Source organism: Ambystoma mexicanum, chromosome 1p (genome assembly GCF_040938575.1).
Source record: "Ambystoma mexicanum isolate Mex_15411 chromosome 1p, UKY_AmexF1_1, whole genome shotgun sequence".
Taxonomy (NCBI): Eukaryota; Metazoa; Chordata; class Amphibia; order Caudata; family Ambystomatidae; genus Ambystoma; species Ambystoma mexicanum.
Window position 1 is genome coordinate 369,966,710 of NC_090921.1, and position 18,858 is coordinate 369,985,567.

General features: G+C 43.6%; 1 long non-coding RNA gene across 1 annotated transcript; it reads left to right on the top strand.

The window, feature by feature from the left end:
• Positions 1-1,826: 1,826 nt before the first annotated feature.
• Positions 1,827-18,603, top strand: LOC138513724 (uncharacterized). Its single transcript, XR_011281851.1, has 3 exons — positions 1,827-1,907; positions 1,987-2,053; positions 17,393-18,603. It is a non-coding gene; the product is annotated as an uncharacterized lncRNA (long non-coding RNA).
• The last annotated feature ends 255 nt before the right edge of the window (positions 18,604-18,858 follow it).

Here is an 18,858-nt window from a genome sequence, read left to right on the forward strand (position 1 = left end):
TATACCCCTCGATAAATTCGGCCTAGCTGCTCACATACGAACACTACCCCACAAACACCTCATCACTCTAATAAAACGCAGCTATATCTCATGACAAACCAGCCTAGCTGCTCACAAGCGTCCTACAGGCCTATCGCAGCCAGAAACCGGTCTGGGTGTCCACCCACCAGACTGCACACATTCAACTGATATCTCCACCACCACACCTAATGCTAGGATGCAGCTACCAGCTGCACACATAACTGGTGCACCCACACACCCTACGACACTAACTCTCTCTAATCACTGTACTGACCTGGACTGCGGTCCCCGAGGGTGCTCAACCTACCATTGCTTTGAGGTCATACGGAGCACTATTTAAATGCCAAATAACATAGTAGGGCTGTTTCGGTGCCATGACCTGGGCGAAAGCCAGATTGGCGGAGACCAAGTAGGTTGCTTGTTTCAAGGAACTGGTGGACTTGTAGGTAGGCTGCTTTGTCTAGAATCTTTAGGAGAAAGGGAACAGTGGTGATGGGCCTGTAGTTACCTGGTGCGGATAGGTCTAGTGTGGGTTTCCTTAAGAGAGGGCGGACCCAGGATTCTTTAATGGAGGCTGGGAGATGCCCTGTTGAAAAGGAGGCATTGATAAAGGCAGTGAGGAAGGGCGGAGGTGCATTCTTTAATGATGTTTGATGGAGTTCATGAGTACTAGAACTTCTTGTTCAGTGACTTCTTAGAATGAGAAAAGGGGCGAGTTTTCAGAGGTATCCCTTAGGGTGTGAGACACTTAGTGGTTGAGTGACTTTAGGCTAGCTTGAATCTTGCTGTGTAGCGAGTCAAGTTTGCTGAGCATGGCATCTTGGATGCTGTTGCACCAGGCTGTATCTTTTATGATGGGTTGGGGGGAAGGGGAGTAGGTGTTTCTAGCTCCCTGAAAATGGAGATCTCCTTAGTGTTGGCGTAAGCTGAGTTTATCCTAGTATTAAATGATGAGGCTTTGGCTTTGATGATGGCTCGTTTATAGTCAATTAAAATTTTGTTGAACTCACTTTTAGTGGCTGCAGGGGTTGGCTTAAAGGTCCATCATCGGAAGATCACCTTTTGCTGGCTCCAAGCGAACAGAAACGCAGAGCATTTCATGCACACCTTGAACAAGATTGACCACATTGCAACTGAAAGCCAACAGGACATTAAATATGAAGTGTACAGGTTTTTTATCCAGCTATTTCACTAGTCCTCAATCATCCACCGAGTGCAGTCCAGCAGCACTACTTAACAACTGTACACACTCCTCGTGTTCCCACACTACTGGACCCAGTGACAATGCAAATACACAGTCAACAGGTTAACAACCATATGGACAGTACTCAGCACGCGTTTGTTGTGTATTCGGTATCTGTCTAATGTGCGCCAGCTATGCCGCATAGCTCTCAACTCACACGCTTTTGGCGGGTGTCACCCGCCTTGTAAACAGCTGACTCACCCGCCAAGCCTCCTGCACGCCCATTCATTTCAATGGGCGTCTCACCCGCCAAAAACAAAATCGGGTGATTTCACCCGCCTTTTCGACACAAATGGTTGAGAGCTATGATGCCGTGTATCACATTTTGAAATTAGACTGCTTCACATTTTCCTTTATGAAAGTAATCTTTTTTTTATTTTCTCTCTCAACACATGTTTCACCATGTGTTATATATGGATCTTCTGTCATGAATCAACGCAAACGCTGGTCCACATGGAAGCGTTGGAGGCATGTGTCAGTATTGGTCCGATGTTCTCCCAAGATGGTGGCTGTATGCGCAAACCCCGCTCTAGTTTCTTCCTGGCACGGTGTGTGTCGGGCTCCACCCCCTATGTCGGCCGGGACTCAAGCAGAGCCGCAGCCTGCAGATGGTCGCGTAGCTTCTCTGGCAAGCAAGCGCTTTGTACGTTCGCTGTTCTGAATTTCCTCTCATGCTTACGCCTTTTCGACTTTCCTCAGTGTAATCTGACTTTACCTTCCAGATTGCTTTTACTCCGCCATCCCTACGGCCTTCATTGTCAAGCGTCCTTTCGGAAGCCGCATTTCTGGGTAAGGAGTTAGCTTCCCTGTATCCTAGGTAACCACTCGATATTTGCATATTTACCAGACTCTGTTTTCCTTTCTGTATCCTGGCTAAAGTGCTTTATTTCACAGTAACGTGCACCCAAGCAGTTTACGTTCCTTTGGCAAAGACTGATTCCAGTTTCACCTACGACCTGGACTAGGACAGGCAGAAAACCAAGCTACCTATACAGAAGACATCACAGGGTTTTATTCCCCAGAGGGTTTCCCTGGAAACCCTGTTCCGTCCTGGCTTTACATAGCGGGATGGCACAGGGCAACCAGGCGGATTCTCATTGCATCCGAGACTGCATAAAACTAGGTTAGTGCTGAGTCCTTTGCTGTGCAATTTAATCTATGTGAGATCACCATATTATTACATCTTCAGGCGAGTATTTGAAAACAAATAATATTTCATATACAACAGTTGAATCATACTCTTATTTACATTTCTGAACTTTTAATACATTCATTGAAACATGGCTTTTATGACACACGGCATAGCTGGCGCGCATTAGACAGATACCAAATACACAACCAAGTTCAACTCATTTATTGCTACGGTCACAATAATAGGTATCTGTAGTGAGGAATGAAACACATGCTTGTTTCTCTATAAGTTTTATGATTGACACTTGGTCCATCATAAAATGTTTTAGAACAAGCTATCTACACTGTACATCCAAGTACAGGGCATAGCTAGACATGGTGTAAAGTGACATACTGTAGCAAGTTCTGTAATTACAATGATCAAACATTCCAATCAGACCAATAAAAGGCAGACATACATTTCAGAGTCTACTCCCCAAGTGTCTCTTTCAGTCACCAGACTAAAATTACCTTTGTTTCCTCCTTTGTCTGCAGTGATCACCATGTCTGTTCTGAATGTTCATAATGCATGCTGATCTGCTTTGAAGATTGAAATGCCAAGACCTGTAACGCTTGTAGGTAATCTAGGTATCTAGAAATTGCTTTCTTGAAGGGGCCTATAAAGTTCTCTTTGCGGAGTACAACTGCAAAAATCTGTTGGGTAAATAAATACTATACAGAATACATTCGTCGGACAACCCCTTCGCTTAATTCTAATTGTAATGTTTTATTTGTAAAGCACTCATACACAAGTGAAGTGCTTCAAAGGCATTCATAACATAAGCTGTCCTTGCCAGTCTCCTTTTTTATATTTAATATAGCATTTAAAATCAGCATTTAGACCACTTTTTTTGGTCGACTGAGGAAAAATCGACACTGGGAACTAACGATTTACCTAAGATCACGTGTAGTCAGTATTAGGACCGCATTCATGCTCTCTACTTACAATGCCAATGTATTGCCTATCCATTTTCTTATGGAGAATCAGTCGCTATCCTCAACATATATACAAATACTGCAATGCCTTCTCTGGCAAAGCAATGTTATCTCTGATGCAGCAAACATATGCCCACCAGAGTAATGCTGGTCCAGACAATGAAAACAGGCCTGCTTGTGTACTTGCGCTGTGCTGGTGAATGCATATGCTAAAGTACAATGGACTGAGGCAAGGAAAAACCAAAAGCTCCATCTTGACTAGTGTGAGAAACCTGTAGGTGTCTCACTTACTAGTCCCATGGGGATCTGTCATCCAGGTGGCCAGGGCACGGCCATCGCTATTGGATCCAGTTCCTGGGGGTGGACCAGTGCGGGAGGATCTCCTGGGTGAGGGATCTTCGGGGACTGGAGGTGGGACACCGAGGGGAGAGACGCAGTATCCCCCTTCTTCCAACATCTTTTTTCCATCCTACCACGTAGGATACTCAGAAACTCCCCCCCACCCCCTTTTCCGACATGAACACTTTCGCACACCAGGAAAGACAACGGACTAACACCAGAGCCATTTACCTGACATGTCTCGATACAAGGGTCAGGCGAAGTCAGGCAATTGACCAGAATCACACACACCTGACGGCACTTTCCCTTCCCCACAGGGATAAAAGGTGGAGTACGAGAGCACACTACGAGCAAGGCAGACCGCACAATGAGACTGTTATCCCAGTACGGCAGTTCAAGAGGAGGAGAAGGGCAGCGAGAACCGAAGGAGCGACAAGGAGAGAAGCGAACTTGCCCTTCCCGACCCAGACCCGTGAAGACTCAGAAGGAAACATAAGTCCGTGAACAACAACCAGCATGTGTTGTAGCAGATGTCAATGATACACAAAGCCCTCCTACACAGATAAGCAGGACAGGGAGAGACGCTTGCTATCGTAATACAGTCCTTGACTCCAGATATAAAAAAAAGCCAAGCGGTTCATCACAGCCGGTGAGTCGAGATGAGAACTGATAAGAAACCGAACTGTGTTGAATGAAAGTTGCAGATAGCAAATTAAGGAAAGTTCAAAGAAGTGTTAACGTTTTAGGGGAAAACCAGCTGCAGAGGGGTCCGGCACCACGTGGGTGCCCATTCAAGAGACTCTGGTTGATCCCCCATTTGTCGAAACTACCTACACCAGCAGGCCTTAGGAGAGCAGCAAGAAAAAAGTCAAAGTGGTCATACAGGGGTGTAGCAAAACCCCCCTGTACAGTTAAAAGTTGTTGGCATATACGTAATTGGAAAGCTAAGGGAGACAAATCCTTCATAGGGAGAAAGGATAAAGAACTGTGTGGTTGGCAAGAGTGAACCCAACAGAGGGATGCCGATAGAACAGGGAGAAGCCTGATGCCGAAATGAACATTGTGTTGACAAGAGTGAACCCAACGGAGGGATGTCCATAGTGGACAGTTTAAAAAGACGTTAAGATTTATGAATGCCACAGGTGGAATTGATTTTGGAAAAGCCGTAGTGAACTCGACAGGGGGAGGCAAATATCTGAGAAGGGTCTGAGCCCGGAAGAGTGGGACCCAGGGGTGAAGAATCATCACACAAGTGCAATCAGAAAGGTACTTTTGTTTATGATTTTGAACATACCAGGCCCTCGGAAGCAAGAGATCTAACCACCGAAGGTCCTGATATCACTAGTAACTTTTCTGGATCTGAGCCCGGAAGAGGGGGATCCAGAGGTGAAAAGTAATCACGCTACCTACATACGGAAAGGAACTTTTTGTTTTGTTATTTTGAACACATCAGGTCCTCGAAGGCAAGAGACTTCTTTGTAGAAAAGAGACGTACACACCGAAGGTCCTGATACCGGATAACAGAACTGTAGTCTCGTGCTGGGAAAGCTTGAGCGTGTGCTGTGCTTAGGAGTCCCGCCTTGTCCCGTCCTTAAAACGTGGGGAAGTGAGACCCCCGTCTAACACATCCTGACTTATCATTTGTGAACACTTCTTTCTTTCTTGTGAACCTTATCCCACACTCTTTTTGTATTTAGTTGCACGGATTGGCAATAGGCTTTTCTTAGTATAGGCCCTTTTAGTTGACAAGACCCCATTGGGACTGCCTTATTATTATTTGATGGTCATAGCTTGCTCCCATCTTAGATTTAGGTTTAGATTAGGCGTTTTTCCAACCTACCTATACAGTTTAATAAACACCCTTGAACTGTGATCACTTGTGTCTGTCTTTACTGTTGCCACCATGAGTTCCTTACACTAGGTAAATCTAAGGCAGGATTTCATCATAAATGTCAAATAATATTCTCTGAACTATCAGGGCCTAAGAAATCCCCAATAAGTGAAGTAATTTAATAAATTATATTTCTATATCAAAAGCAAAACAACAGATCCAGATAATTTAACCCATTAAGTGCCCAGGGTGAGTATGTTCCTCCTATTTACATAGGCATGCATAAATAGGTGGATCTAAAGTTTGGTCCTCAAGGACACACTCGTTTGTGACTAATCATCCCTTCCTTGGGAGCAACAGCAAAGTGCACAGTCTGTCGTCTATATTGGTCATGACATGACTGTGTCTGTGCAGCCACAGGCATTTCAAATGGAAAATAGAGAGGGGCACATGTGTTAGCATTTGGAGGCTGAAGGCAGAGGCACACTGGCCCGGAGGTGAAGAGAAGCTGCTAGTCCACTAGCAGCACATTTTCAAGACCCAGATTGTAAAATGAGGGATTTGACTTTGAGCACAAGAGGAAGACGCTGATCAAGTGAAGGCTGCATGCTGTGAGAAGTGCTAATCAAACATAGAACTCCTTCCTAAATATAAAGCAATTTCCAACACAACTGGAATTTGAATAATGTAAATGTATTTTTCAGGTTGGGTACGCAATGAATTAGTAATCGTCCCCCCAGAAACCTGGCCTGGGGTCCGTCTCGCGTGGCATGGCAAGGGCAGATGCTTCCTGATCCTGACCCTGGCGGCGGTGTTCTGCGGGAGGATCATGTGGGCGGGGGACAGACCAGGAAGACTGGGAAACCCTCTTGTTTAACTTTCTCTGTAACCCCACACGTTTAATGGCTGTTTGCCAAACAGAAGAAGTCAGAAAGTGTCATTTTGTTGCTAATGACTACAAGTCCCATAATCCTACAAGAACTGGGTCGAGGAAGAGGGCTGAAGAGTCCTGCTGCAGTAGCAGTCAGGCAATTAAGCCTTATAGCCCACACCTGAGGGACGCTGAGAGGCTTAAAAGCCCCCTACAGGTGCAGGCCATGAGAAGGAGCTGGAACTGTGGCTGGAGTGCATGCAGAAGTAGTAGAAGCAGAAGGAAGAAAGCCCAGTGTTGTCAATCGAGGCAGCAGTGGGAGAACCGAAGGGACGCCGGGACTCTGATACAGCAGATTCCACTGCTTGTCATGTGACGGTCCTGTTTCCCCAGACTCTGAGGTGTAGAGGTTGCACAACAGAAGGCATAAAGAAAGACTTCCCATGTGAATCTAATTGCAGAGATTGCACAGCAGGAAGCGTGTCAGAGACTGTGGCTAGACGTTGCTGTGTAGCCGTGGGTCTCAGAAGCGAGAGGGGCTCTTTAATTGTGTAGCCAGACTTCAGACGCCTTCAGCGAGGAAGGGTGTGGGTCCAAAGTGAAGCCAGAAGTCGTAGAAGTTGTGCAGCCTGCGAAGAAAATAATACAGAAGCCGGTGAGTCTGACCGAGCCTTCCGATTCCTTGCTCGAACACTGCCGGTAACAGTATCCAGAAATATAATCACTCCTGTATGATTGAAAGTCATGCTAGGCTGATCGTTGATTATCTAACAATGGAACACTTGTGGCACTCGTGTCTGAGCAGACATTGGTCCTCATTTCAATTATGCCGGCATACCAGCATTTGGTACTTACCTTTACCGGCACTCAGTTCGGCAGCATCGCTACCGCATTACGAGTGTCGGCGGGATGGTGTAAATCCCCATTCGGGGAGCCCCATAGGAATCCATGAGGGGATTTTCCGTCATAGTGAAGGCTTTTTTGGCCGGTAGGGCACCTGGCTTACCTCCAGCATTTAGCTGGAGGTGAGCAAGGTGCGTCACCGGCAAAACCATAGTCGGGCGGTCCAGTAAAGTGCTGGTATCCACGGATAGTGACACTTTTTTACCGAACTGCCTGACTTGGAATGAGGCCCATTCTCTATCTCTTTCAATTGCATAAGGAAGAAATGCAGTGAAACACTATTGTTGAACTTAAAACTTGTAAAAACAAATAAAGAAGTGATTGCGTGTGCCTAATAAAGATTACGGGAGGAAGAGTGACCTCTGAAGCAGTTAAACAATTACAACAACGGAAGTGAAGTGTTTGAACATAGTTTGAAAGAGCAAGCATTGCCCAAGCCAAGAGTGAACAGGTTATTTTCCCAATTAAGATTGACATCAGCAAGTCCCATAGCCAACGAATGGTGTAAGCATTACTGTGAACCAAATATAACATCAGCATTGCCTAAAACAAGTGTGTACAAGCATTACCTGAACTCAGGAGAGTGGCAACAAAGCGTATGGGTAATTATTATGGCTAACAGTAGACAGAGGGATAAAGGCAAGGTTGGGGAAGGGAAGCTTGCTACTTGTAAATGGTCTTTGAAGTTGATACAACCTACATTTCCAAAGCCAATAGGAAGAAGAGATAAGTGTGTTCTAATGACAATTCTGGGTTGGCACTGTTGCAGACAGACAGGAGATGCAAAGAGGCGCCCCCTCTGGAAAAAGAATATTCAGAGGAAGAGTGCCTTGCATAACTGAAGGCATTGGAAGTACCAAAAAGTGAATCTTGCCATAACTGAAAACTGTTTAGAGTCACAAAATACTGAAGCTGTGGTGGTATATGTGGTTGTCAGTAGATTTGATACTTCAGTAGCACAATTGAAGTTGGACTACTATGAGGCAGAGGAGTAGACCTTCATGGTGAACTCTTGTAGAAGTTGCTCAAAGTTGAGAGTTGCTAAAGTGGAAGTAGAAGTGCTGTGAAGTCATCCTGACAAAGATACAAAGCGTGACTCCTAATCTTATAAAGAAAGAGGTACTAAGTGTTAACCAAGAACTGGGCACTAACATTTGCAGTGGTTGTATTTATTTTAACCTAACAAAGAACTGTGTATTTATTTTTGAACATGTGGAAGGTGTGGCAAAGCATTGTGTCTTGGAATAAATAACATTGATGCTATTTTATTAGGAAATGGAAAGTCTGTATTTCTTCAAGAAGAGAAACTTTTCTGTTGTTTAAACTTTGGTTAACAGAACTTTACTTTGATATTGAAGGAGCCTAGAACTAAATTGAGACTGTATTACAGACCCGGATTTTCATATTTCTTTTTGTTGAACATTGGAGCTGAATTTACTTTAAAACCTGGGGATCAGGAGTTCACCCAGGTTACCAGGAGAGACTATGAATCTCATTGTTGAGGTTGCTGTTAAATTCCATCTATTTCTTTGTGTATTTGTTGTTTAGTGTGAGGGCCAGATATCCTATGGTATAGTGTTTTCCTTTAGTTTTGATAGGCAGGGAAATTCTTGTCAGAGTAGGGATAGGGAGGTGTTTGATAACATTTATGATTTAATGAAATGATGGGCCTCCTTACAAGTTAGCCGCTCCAGATATAATGGTGCCGGTGAAACCGTACCGGCACCGTTTTCCGGACCGGCTAACTTCTGTTCTATGGCCGTGTGGTGTTACACCTGCCAGGTCTGAACTGGCGGGCGTAACGCCACCGGCCACAGACGTGTTTCCACTTCTCCATTCCCTTGAAGTCCAATGGGACTCTACGTAAATGGGGATTTACAGAATGCAGGCTCTGGAATTACCGGATCACTGGGGCTGTAAGGCCCCAGTAATTCTGGCAAGTCTGGAGACGGTAAATCCCTATGGGTCCGGCGGCAGCCTGCCGGTTTTACCAGCACAGCTACCACTGGACTCGTAATGAAGGTCGATGTATTTTAAAAAGTCATCCATCCAAATGTTGTAAGCCTCACATTTCTGACCCCTCAGAGGTGCCCTGCTTCTGCTTTACCAATAGACAGATACACTCTGTTTAACAGGAAAATCAATGTTATTGTAATTCTTGTGACTGTCAAGAAAGGAGCTCCTGCTCTATGCGTTATTTTTTTAGGAAACACTTGCAAATCCCCTCACTGCATCAAAGTAAGAAAGACAAGGGTTTTTATTAAACTGTAAAGTGGATGAGATAAACGCCTAATCTAAACCGAAATCTAAGATGGGAGCAAGCTACGGCCATCAAATAATAATAATACAGTCCGAGTGAAATCTAGTCAAATAAAAAGGGCCTATACTAAAAAACCTATTGCCAATCCTTACCGCTATGCTACAAAAAGTGGGGAATAATGTTCACAAGAAAAGAAATGTTCACAAAATAATAAGTCAGGATGTTATGGCCGGGGTCTCCCTTCCCCACATTTTTAGCACGGGACAAGGCGTGACTCTCGAGCACAGCACACAGCACAGCACAGCACACTCCTGGGCTTCTCCGGCACAAGCTTACAGTTCCTTTTCTCAGTATCAGGGCCTTCAGTGTCCAAGTCTCTTCCCATGCAAAGTCTCTTGCTTCAGAGGGCCTGATACGCCAAAACAACAAAATAAAAGTTCCTTCTGTTAACCTTTACGTTGAGTGATTCCCTTCCCCCTTGGATCCCTCTCAGCCAGGCTCCGATCATTCTCTCCGTTGTCAGCCTCCCTCAGTTGGGCTCTGTAGGATATCTTGTCTTATTGGGGTACATTTGGGGTTTGGTGGTATTTTCTTACCGCCAGAGTATGAGCGGTAGTTTGATGGTAAATTAGCCTTGCATTTAGATTAGGTTTAGCCTCATATTAGTTTAGTGACCATACCTTGTTACATTATATTGGGGAATCTAGTAATATATTGTTTGCGGTATTTAGTGGTGAGCATAGTTTTCTTCCCTATATTATAACCCCATCATAAAACAAAACCTTCCTTTCTATTAGAGTACTTCCCATCATAAAACAAAACCTTCCTTTCTATTAGAGTACTTCCCAGTGTTTTATAGAGAGCCATGGACCTACGCACATGATAGAAACCCAACAATTTATATATAGAGCGCCACCTATAGGTTGTGGCCGGTATCACTGGCTTATCTACATCCAGCGATCTATACGCCCCTGGATACCACTGGCTTATCTACATCCAGCAATCTATATATTATATCAGATTCCTTCCAAACAACATGCAAGGAAGGTGTGTATATATATAAATATATATATATATATATATATATACACACACACACACGCGTGCTTTATCACTAAATATTATCAGCTTATTCTGGGTTGTTATTTTACCTGCAAGGGCAAATTGACACTACTGAAGAGAAATTGACCTCCCCTGTACTGTATACTTTATAGGTGTATGAATAAATTCACAGATGAAAGATGACGCTAAACCATTTGGTTTGATATATTATATACAAATACAATTCACAATTATTAGTTCTTACTGAAACCATTGCAACATCATCTGAAAAACAAAAGAAAGAGAATACAGAACAAACAAGCCTTTTAAAATATGGTTCCACTCGCCTCACAAAGACAGGCCCAGTCAGCACAAACTGCTCCTGTAATCTTGTGTGTCTGGGAAGCACAGCGAGAAACTGAAGCCAGCGCTCTGTGACACCTTGAACTTCTATCTTCACAGCCCAGTCAGCACAAACTAACCTCTCTCTGTAAGTTTTGCCATTAGCAGAACTCGGAACCTTCCTACTTTATCTACGTAGTATGTCTACAGACACTTTCCTCCAATCAGGTTAAAAGCATGTTTTCAGTAGCACCCTTCACTTTTATACAATGAGATCCTTGCTCACTGAGCAACTGTTTCAATTTTATTTCCTGCCGCGGATACTTTCTGCTTTCTGCAACCCAACACAGAAAGAGAGAGGAAAAATAATGCCAGTGTACATTTAAAAACGAATTATAGCCGTGCTACCAAAATGTGTATTTTCACCTCATTTTGCACATGAGACTACATTAAAATGTTAAGGAAGTTAGAATTAGTGTTTAGTAAATGTTAATTAAGTTAGTCAGTTATATAAATAATGTAGTCTTCTATGTATGAGGTATCAAAAGGAAAAAAAATGGTGCACTTTACTCTGCAGTTTCACATTGGGCTTTTGCTGTGTTATGAATTCTGTACCTTGCATGCCACCAACAACATATTCACATGTTATGCTGGGAACATAAAAATAACTATATATATGTGTGTGCCATATTGCTGCTGACAACAACAAAAAAATGGCACTGCATTTGCAAGAAAACACCATAAAATGGCATCATATTTAAATGTGTTCAGAACTTTTGATTCTACAAGGGATATGGCCCGACCTTTATATGACCACCTTAACACCTTATACCAGCATTCCCTGTGAGCTCTTGGTACTTGTAGTTTCTTTACTCACAAATGTTAAACACAGTCTTTGTTCAGGAGAGTGGTAATAGCAAAAGACCATAGACTTGAGTGCCCACATGGCACCAGACCACTCCATCACTGGTACCAAGTTTGTTATCAAAAGACCTCTTGTCTATTTATCTTCTTAATGTTGCCACTGCAACCTTGTGCCTAACACAGTCCATTCGACTATCAGGTTCCTTCGACTCACTGGCTGTGCTGAACTAGTAGATGATTTCTTTGCTGCTGGAGTCAAGGGCGGTATGACAATGGCAACCACGTCTCCCCGCCCTGGCTATTAATGCGGAAGGGTGCCATGTACCGCTGACATCTGTCATACCACCTGCCAGCTGCAATTCCCGGTCTTATGTTTCTTTCATCAGAGGTTTTGCGGGTCTGGGTTTAAAAGGGACCTTTCAGGTCTTGCCGCCTTTCTCCTCGATTTGAACTGCCGTCCTGGATTGCTTCCTCGTGCGTTCGGCCTTTTATCTCTTTGTGGAAGGGAAAGGGAAGTTAGGTGTGTATAGTTGTTGGCAATTGCATTGGCTAATCTACACTAGGGGAGAATGGTCTGTAACGAGTGTGAACTTACTTCTTAAAAGGTAGTATCTGAGATGGATAATGGCCCACTTCATAGCCAAGGCCTCTAGTTCCAACACAGAGTAATTTATTTCACGTGGGAAAAGCTTGCCACTTGTAAACAAGATGGATTGGTCGAATCCGTCGCAAACTTGAGACAAGACTGCTCCTAATCCTGTAAGGGAGGCCTCTGTTTGCAGTACAAGTTCCTTAGAGAAGTCTACTACCTTTAGGATCAGGTTCTGGCAGAGGGTTTGTTTTAAGGTGATATAACATATATCATCCTCTTCCATCCAATGCAGTTTCTGGGGTTCTGCGTTCTTGAGTTTATCAATCAGCCTAGCTGTTTTGCCCAAAATGTTTGGTATAAACCTACGGTAATATCCTATTAACCCTAGAAAGGCTCTAAGATCTCTCTTAGTTTGGGGTTTTGGTGTATCTAAGAAGCTTTCACTTTCCCATGTTGAGGATGTACGTTCCCATTCCCTACAAAGAAGCTAAGGTATTTCAGGCTGATTGGGCCAGTCTGAATTTAGATGGATTAGCAGTTAGGCCGGCCTCTCTGCAGACTTTCATAATAGTATAAAGATGGAAGAGATGGTCTTCCAAGGTTTTACTATAAATGACCATATTGGCAATATAAGCGCTACAGAAATCGGAAAAGGGTCGCAAGATCTTATCCATGAGGCGCTGGAAAGTGGCTGGTGCGCGGTTTAAGCCAAAAGGGAGTAATTTGAAATGAAACAGTCCTAGGGGCATTGCAAAGCTGTTTTTTCTTTACATGGCCCGTATACTGGGACTTGCCAGTAAGTACCCTTTTGTTAAGTCTTAGGTGGATAGAAAGGTGGCTGCTCCAAGTTTATCAATTAGGTCATCGATGCGTGGCATGGGGTAGGCGTTGAAGTCAGAAATAGCGTTAACTTGATCGAAGTCTATGCAAAACCTCCAGGACTGGTCAGGTCTAGTGACCAACACAATAGGGGAGGACCGTGGGCTTGAAGAAGGCTCGATAATATTGGCTTTCAACATTTTATTTACCCCCTCAACCACTATCTGTTTGCGAGATTCTGGGAGTCGATAGGGTTTTAAATGAACCACTTTTCCCATAGGTATTCTAATATAGTGCTAGGTGCCTTTTACTCTTCCTGGGTTTTCTGAAAATACATCAGGAAATTAGGTAATTACATCTTTTAGATCTTCTTGTTGTTGAATAGATAGCTCTAAAGGAATTCATTCGAAGCAGTCTATTTCTTCGGGAACCAAACAGTATAACACTTTGGCATGGGTGGCTGACGGGTTCTCTTTCCACTCTCTTAAGAGATTTCCGTGATACAAATGGACTGTTTCCTGGCCGGTTGGGCTACTTTATAAGTACAGGCTCGCATTTGTTTTAATATTTCGTAGAGCCCATGCCACTTAGAGACAAGCTTGTTTTCTGAGGTGGGTAAGAGGACCAGTACGTTTTGTCTTATAGAAAACGATATTAAGCTCACCTTCCTGTCATAAGTGGATTTTTGCTGACTCTGGGCTTTTTCCATATGAGTGCAGACTAGATCATGAACAAGTCTCATATGTTCTCGCATTCTGGTAGCGGTTTGCGAGATGGGAATGGGTGCCTCTTCACGTTCTTCCCAGGTTTCCTGGAGCATGTCAAAACATCTCTAGGCTCTCTACCATAAAGTAGTTCAAAAGGAGAGAATCCTGTAGAGGCCTGAGGGGCTTTCCTTATTGCAAATAATGCCCAAGGGATCATTCGGTCCCAGTCTTTTCCATCCTTATCTACCAATTTTTGTTGTATTAATTTCAGTGTTTTATTGAATCTTTCCACCAAGCCATCGGTTTGGGGATGGTATACCGAGGTTTGTAGGGTTGAACTGGAGGCTTCCAGCCCTTTAAGATGAGGTAGCAATACCCCTGAGATGGATGGGGATGCAGAAATTATTCAAACATCAATAATCGAAACGACTAGTTGGCAAAAGGATAACTGTTTCAATATCAATTCTCTAAAACAGGGAGTTCAACGGACATCTAAGCGCATAATCTCTCAATGCATTAAAAAAAGCTTTCTTTTATAACAAAATATCATCATAGGTGACATTAACATACGTATTACTAACGTCTTCCTACGGTAAAATGTAGTGAAGGAAGTGATTGGATCTAAGGGAACATCTAAAAATACGATCCTTAGTAGTCTGAGACAGTGAGAGAAAGTGATTGGTTTCTTCGTATCAGGTGGGGCAACTAAGCCCTCCGCTTAAACAGGTCACTATGAACATCACTAAATACACAAAGTCCCATTGGCTACACAAAATATAGGAGCTTTAATCTCGCGGCCCCCTACAATTGGTTGGCACTCTAACCTCTGTCAGTTCTTTTCCACCTACGTTAGCAGTACGTACACTGAGCTTCCAGGTGCTGGTGAGCTAGTCTTAACCATAGCTTCCCACCAGTGAGCATAATCATCTATCATCACCTCAGTGGTCTGCTGTCAATTAGGACTTTGAACTTATCCTTGGGAGTGTTGTTTGTTCTGGAGAATTCAGGGGAGTGAAGGAACGCTCTAACTTCATGCGTAGGTGTTGTCCTCATGTTCGTGCAACTTCATCCTTCCACGTGACTGAAGACTACAAAATCGAGCCACTGGTGTGTTAAAATACTAATTTCTAATAGACCTCCAATGTCTTCCTTGTTTTTGTCCATGCCTCCTGAACAGGCGTTTCGTTCTTTCACACGATTTGTATCGAATGTCTGCTCACCGCAACCTGATACGGCCTGGGTTTCTTGGCTCATCCAGTCTCGCCTTTCTGAGTTTGACTCTTGTAATTCACTTGTTTTCTAACTGTGACACACTGGAAAAGAGGCCTTCCTTTTTCAGTCCAGCTCTGCTGTAGTACGTAGTGGAAACATCCATTCTTTACTCACTCATATATGTACATGTTGGTGCATGCCACAATCTATTCACTATAAAGCTAGCCTCAAGAATACGTCATCTGCTTGCATTTCTTTGCATATGCACACATGTAAAAAGACTTGATATCTTCATCAGTTCTGTAGCATAAGTTTCTTCATCTTGATCCCAAGATGTCACTTATCTTCGATACTTTCTTGATGCCGTATAGAATATCTTCCTTCTCTAGTCTCTGCATCTCTTCTATGTACGTCACCTTGGCTCTGTGTGACAATGCTGTTGATGGTGACTGGTGATGGTGACATCACCATTCTTCTTGGCCATTCATTTGCTCTGCTTCTTGGACAGGACATATTCGCCTAATCAGGATGTTTCTAAAGGTCCAATGATGTCCATCCCGATTGTAGAGGAAGAACCAAGTATCCCCACCTCGCCCATATTACCTATATGTTGGGAGCCAGAGTGTGAGACACGTGCGGTACCAGTGTAAATACTGATACCAAGGAGAATCCTGGAAGCAAGATTCCCATTGAGAAAACCATGCCTGCATACGAGACAGTATGATGGACAGTTGAATGAAATCCGGGAAGAAGCAGAGCAAATGAATGGACAAGACGAATGGTAACATCACACAGAGCAGAGTTGTCGTAATTAGAACAGATGCAGAGACTAGAGAATGCAGATATTCTATAAGGCATCAAGAAAGTATCAAGGATAAGTGACATCTTGGGAACAAGGTGAAGAAGCTTATGCCATAAAACGAATGAAGAAATCCAGTTAGTTTACACATGTACAGATGCAAAAGAAACACAAGCAGACAAAGTATTCTTAAGGCTGGCTTTATAGTGAATAGATTGCAGCATGCGCCATTATATACATATATGCATTAAGGATAAACAATGGATGTTTCCACTATGTGTGATAGCAGAGTTGGACTAAAAATGCAAGGCCTCATCTTCAGTGTGGTGCAGTAAGAAAACACATTAATTAAAAGTGAATCTCGGAAATAAGAGGCTGAATGAACCATGAAGTCAAGCCAAGAAGCCAAGGTCTTATCAGGATGAAGTTAACTAGCACTGGATACAAAATCGTGTGAAAGAACCGCTCCTGTTCAGATGGCATGAACAACACACGAATGATGTCACAGGTTTATTAAAAAAAATGTATTTTAAAGACAGTAAGAGATCGAAACCATGGTCTACAGTCATGTGAAAGGATGAAGTTGGACGAGCAAGATGTTCACACCTACGCATGAGGGCAGAACGTGCCTTCACTCCCCTGATTATCCACAGTACAGAACAAACTCAAGGCCGAGCTTCAAAGCCTAATTGACTACACTGACCACTGAGGTGATGATAGAGTGATATGATAATTGGTGGGAAGCTGGGGTAAAACGAGCTCCCCAGCACCTGGAAGTCTAATCTGCGTGCTGCTAGACATAGGTGGAAAAGTACTGACGAAAGTTAGAGTGCCAACCAATTGTAGGGGACCGCGTAATTAAGGGTCCTATAGTTTGTGTAGCCAATGGGAAAGTGTGTATTTAGTCACGTTCATAGTGGCCCTTTTTGAGGGAAGGGGTTAGTTGTCCCACCTGATGTTAAGAAACCTATCACTTTCACTTACTATCCCATACTAGTATAGATCATATATGTAGATGTTCACTCGGAGCCTATCGTCTTAGAAATAGTGACCTTGGGAAGTAGAGGTGGTGACATCGGCAGAAAACTGTTACAAAGAGAGGTCCTATGGATCGACCCATTAGACTCGATGCAGCCCTGGGGAATGAACTGTGAAACAGACTTGATGTGTTTTGTTTGAATGTATCATGTTTTTATGCCTCTGATGAATTCATAGATTTACTAAGTAACTTGAGTGTCAATATGATGGTAGGAATGAAGTATTATATTGCTACTAGTTGTTGGTAATTGCTTTGCTTTGCATGGTGGCTTATCCTCTTTGGATTGGGCGGCCCTAGTCAATACCAATGATTTGCATGTGGATTACCAGTTTATTGGGGTGTCAAAATGTTGTTAAGGTATGAGGTATTAGATTGTAACATTCCATTGTTAATTGTTTTCCAGGTGTTGATTAGCCTCTCTAGAACCTGCTGCTCTCGTGAATACCAAGAATTCCAATGTACATGGTTATGATATCTAACAAGGTATGATTCAGACCTATCAAACATAACACATCTGTATCACTTAAACTTCTGGACTTTCGACGAGGGATCCCCCGGACTCGAAGGTTTTAAAACCATTTGCCACCCTAAGTGCCATTTGCATAGGAAGGTACATGGTAACACGGCCCACTAGCACAGATTAGGCCAGTTTACCGTTTAAATAACGTAGCCACCATTTATATATGGTGCAATTCGAATCGGGACAGCAGGAGGGGCACCCAGCCGACTATTTTCTGGCAGTATTCCCCTCTACCTGTCCATCAGCAACTCCAACGTACGACACACGTTAACACCTCCCAACTGCACAACCAAGGATCTTAAGTGCAATCGCTTCTAGACTCTGACATTGACGCTTGGGCTATCTATATAACCCTACACAGTATACTATCTGTAGTTTTCCTTCTAGACAAACGAGCCACCATTAATATATTGTGTACTTTGTATCTGGACAGTGGGAGGGGCACCCAGCCGATTATTTTCGGCGGTATGCCCCTATGCCTGTCCATCTGTAAATTTACTACAAAGGATCTCAAGTGTGATTGCTTATAGACCCGAGCATTCACGCTACGGGCTGCTGTATAATCCTGGACAGTGTAGCATCTAGATAGGACATTGGTAAGCGTTGCCTTGACAATGCACTAATGCCCACACTAAGCTGGTTCCCGAGTGATGAGATGCGTGTGTGCACCCGTCACTCGGCAACCATATTATTACAGAACCAGTCGCACTTCGCTTAGCGAGGAGATGGACGAACGGCGGGGAGCGTCACTGTTTTCAGGTAAGCAGTTAGGACCCGCGGCAGAATATAGAAGATTTTCCTAACAGTGGGGTTATGCAGGATCCAATGTATGTTCGTTTCATGGCATGAACTGTTGTTAAGTCCAACATGTATCATGAACACCGAGACAAACCCTCAGACAATATGTATGTTGTTGCGGTCCCAGTTGGAAGAATCGCATGCAGTATCACTGTACCCAATACTTACACGGCATGTACCATAGCTCAGTGCAATTTGCACAATGGATACTGACACGAACGTTCATCGAATCAAATTGAGTGTCACTTTTAACGGCACGATTTTGGTATGGAGCATAGGTACCCTCACCATGGGAGACGCTACGGTTACCTCCACACAGTACTAACAGCATGTTCTATACCTTATTGACTGGACTACAGTTTAAAGCAATTCATTATTTTCCGGGTAGGTCTGGACAAAGTTGTTTGTCATAGGACCGGTTTTTCACATTACCAACGGGAGGATTCTCCCGCCCTGATATACATCACGAACAGCCCGTCCTGGACCCGACACACCTACAGATACTACAGATCTCTGAGCCGCATTCATCCTCACCTTCTACACAGCTGTAT